This window comes from Fukomys damarensis, unplaced genomic scaffold (genome assembly GCF_012274545.1).
Source record: "Fukomys damarensis isolate Sample0158 unplaced genomic scaffold, DMR_v1.0_HiC HiC_scaffold_26, whole genome shotgun sequence".
In the NCBI taxonomy this organism is placed as follows: domain Eukaryota; kingdom Metazoa; phylum Chordata; class Mammalia; order Rodentia; family Bathyergidae; genus Fukomys; species Fukomys damarensis.
In genome coordinates this window covers 9,127,865-9,131,984 of record NW_022900938.1, presented here as the reverse complement: position 1 = coordinate 9,131,984, position 4,120 = coordinate 9,127,865, and the positions used below count along the sequence as shown (strand labels likewise).

The window sequence follows — 4,120 nt, the reverse complement described above, 5'->3', positions numbered from 1 at the left end:
TTGGGAGGGGTGGAGGGATTGAAAGGAAGGCAGGGGAATGGGGAAAAAATAAGAACCAAGATGGATTTCCAGTGATGAATGTCATTATATTGTATACCTTAAATGAAACAATAAAATTAATTAAAAAAGAAAGTGGGTCTTTTGGAGACCACATAAAATAGTATCATTTTTATATTTTAACCCATTAAGCCATCTGTATCTTTTGATTGGAGAATTTTATCCATTTATATTTATAGTAATTAATGATAGGGAAGGACTTACTTTTGCCATTTTGTTACTTTCTAATGCATGAATTTCCTGAACTCACTGAGTATTTTAATAAAGTTTATTTTGAATTATTTGTCAGGTAATTCATTATGCCTCCATTTCTTTATCACTGGTTTGTAGAGATTTATTTTTTTGTTTTGATTTTATCATTTCCCTGTTTCTTCATGTCACTCATAGCTTTATTTTGGTATCTGTACATTTAATGAACGACCACCTCTGCCAGTCTTAATGATCTAGCCTTCAAGAGAAGACTGTTGCCAATCAGTCCAGGCAGAAGTTCTGGGAGCCTCTCAAATTCTTTCTGTGGGGCCAGGTATTTAGCTCAGTGGCACTTTGCCTACCTCTCAAGTGCCAGGTCTTGTGTTCGATCCCTAGAACCCAAAACAAAACAAAAACTCAAAATCTTTCTGTGGCTGTGTCTTCTTTGGGCTTATGCACATAGATTTCTAATTAGAGGGTTTTTCTGGTTTCCTTTTTCTTTTTAAGAGTTTCTGGCCTTGACCTCTTTGATATCTATTTGTATGAGGCAAGTCTTGAAAAGCCTGCCACTTGGATCTTTTCTATTTCTGTTGGACTCTTAAGCATCTAGAATATGTTAGATTTGATCTACACTAACAGAAATTTAAGACATAAATCAGTTCCATGGATATTCCTCCCAAAAGATGGACTGTGGGATATGTGTTCCATTTTTCCTTTCTCTTCACTAGGGAAAGGACGCTAGCATGTGTTCTGTCCACTGTAACGTGTGTCCCTTGGAACAGCTGCACATAGTCCAGCTTTTCTGTGTTCTCAGTAAACTCCAGTAATTCACAAGAGTGGTTGTACGGTCCAGTCTCACATTTGCCTTACCATTGAGAAGCCAGGAATTGGCAGTTTCCTCCCAATGACATGGTGCCATGCCAGTCAGGACTACGGTGAGAGCGTACTACAACTTTTATTGCCTCTTTCATTGTCGCTGATTTTGCACTCTCCTGTTATTTGTAGTTCTCATCCATTAACTTGGTCTATGTACTGGTGTTGAATTGGTATTTCTATGGGAGGAAGGAGGGCCCAAGCTTCCTATTCTTCCATTTTCTTGGCATTTTTATGGTATTGGGTCTTGCTACTCGAACGACTTTTGTGGGCTGAGTTCTTGGGAATGTGATGCCAAAATTCATGCTTTACAAATTTAATCTGTAGTAGAGTAAAAGCTGGAAGATGTAGATATAACTACAGATGCCATTTATTAAGTAGTTCTACTGCATCAATGATATTTAGTTTCACAATAAGACTGTGGATCTGAGTTTTCCAGTGAAAGACATGAATCCATAAAAAGAATAGTTAATTTTTCCAATGTCATACAGCTTATTAATAGAAAGCTGGAAATTAAATCTGAGCATTTTAACTCCAGAATCTGTGCACAGAAGCCAGAAGGAATACCCAGTAGCTCTCATACCCAAGTAATTTAACTCAGTGGTTGTTCTACCAGTGAAATCTTACAAGAACAAAGCAAAACAAAACAAAATGGCTCAACAACATAGAAATTGAAAAAATAAAAACAAAATCAGAAAATCTCTGAAACTCAGTATCTAATTTAGAAGAGATTATGAGAAGTTGAAGAACTTATATTTGAATTACTTAGAATTGTTATTTATGCCTCAAAATTAAACTTTCTTGTTTTTTAAAAAAATACTCCTTACTTATATTGTATCTATATTCTCTCATATTTCATCTATCTTCATTATATTGGAAGGACAAGTGAGATTTTTGGGAGATTATATGGTATGAGATAGAGAACTAGCATTATTAGTTTTTAAAGATTAGTTAAGAAATCCATATATATACATATTTATGTATATTTTTTTGAGTTGCATTGATCTTTGATAGTTTCTCATTAGAAGAGAAACTTTATAATTTGTTTTTTGTTTTGATCTTTAATGTTTTAAACATTAAACATTTAACATCTTTTATGTTCTCTAAGATTTTTGATTAGATTTTAGTCTTAGTTTTCTTTCTTTTCCTTATGAGGAGACAGGCAGTCATCTTATAAGAAAGTTCTTTTATGTATTTCTTTGTTGGCTTCCTTGGCACTACTACTCCCATTTCCCTGCTGTTATCTCCCATTTTTCATTTAATATAGGTTAATATTATTTTTCTCAGAGGTACCACAAAGTGACAAGACTTTGAAAATTTTTTACTGAAGTTCAGTGTACCTACAAAAATGCATAACATTAGTATACAGTGGACATGATAACTTTTCTCAATCTAAACAGACCTATGTAAGTAGGACCTAAGAAACAGGATCTCACTAGCAAGCCAGAAGACTCCCCCTGTACCTACTTCCAATTGGAATCATCTCTTCCACTCCCTCTTGTTAATCACCATTCTGATAATACCAAAGATTAATTTTCTATAAATTACTACATAAATATTGAAAATTAACTAAAAGCTTATAGCATGAAACAGTAATATAATACTGACTTCTTTAGTTTAACATTATACTTGAAAGACTTTTGTATAATTGAGTGTAATTATCTATCACTTTTTGTCATTGTTATCTGATCACAACCACACATATATTTATCTATTAAGTTGTTGATACACATCTGATTGGCTGCTAGGTTTTGGCTATTCAGAATAGTTCTACTATGAATATTTTTATACATGTCATCTCATGAACATACAAATACACACACAAATGTTAAGATTTGTTATTTTTTATGCTGGGTATTTAGTTCAGTGGTTCTGCCACCTGCCTCACAATAACCACAATACAGCAAGCAGCTTGGGGTGTGGAACAATGATAGATTCTGAAGAAATACCTAATGGATATTCAAAAGCTCCAAAATCAACACATATTCTAATTTCAAAGAGTAATCTTGTTATAATTCAGTTGCAAATATTTTAGCCAAAAAATAATTTGAGTAGCACTTTTTAAAGCATAGTTCTTACTGCTAGCTCTAAAATATTAGAAAAAGGCAATGTATTCAGTCTACAAAATGTACATACTAACATGTACTTTTTTCAGTGTCATAAATTAGTTGTTTTCAGCCTAAAGCTATAGCTGTTTGTCATAATTCATATTTATACAATGAAGTCTGGCATTTTAAAGAAGTTTCCCTTATCAACAGCTATTTCCATGTTTTAAAAAATTAGAGAAGAAACAGATGTTGAATGGTGAAATATACTTTAAACTATTTCTAAAATATTTGGCAGCAACTACAGTAGTGCTAGTAGAACAAATGTTCGGTAAGAAAGACAAGTTTACTTTGCAAGTATTTTCTCAAAAGAAAAATAATTTAAAATGAAAGTAATAAGTATTGGTAAGGGTTCACTATACAGGTCTTTATTAATGGAAAACAACTTTTAGTGAACACTACTTCATCATAGTTTTCAGTGTCTATAAAACTTTGTACAACTACTCTATTTAATACATTTAAAATTTCAAGTTCATTCTGCTTTTTAAGATCCATGACTTTTTAACTAAATTTGATGATTTGGTCTTTACTGTCTTTTACAACTTTCTAACAAATCTATAATTGAAAAAATAGACTAATTCATGACCGTATATTCCTCTATAACAATTTCTCTTAGCATTTGAGTAATAATTCAATTTTCTGGGCATATCTGGTCATGTTGCATATGTCCATTTTATTTCTAGTCAAGCTATGTTTCTACATCATTAAAAGAACTTTAAAATATCCATGTAGGTAATTTGGTGGATAAATGAAAAGACAATGGCAGTTTAAAGGACGTTATTATAATATTTCAAACAATTTAGAAAAATCACCAGTTGGCTTGTCTCACAGTTGTACCGTGATTTTTTTTTTTTTTTTTTTTTTTTTTTTTTTTTTTTTTTTTTTTTTTTAAGTAT

At 32.0% G+C, this 4,120-nt stretch overlaps 1 protein-coding gene across 7 annotated transcripts in view; it reads right to left on the bottom strand.

Moving 5' to 3' along the window:
• Positions 1–4,120, bottom strand: part of Col5a2 (collagen type V alpha 2 chain) — a 309,094-nt gene that overhangs the window by 169,042 nt on the left and 135,932 nt on the right. The gene's annotated exons all lie outside the window — the stretch shown is intronic.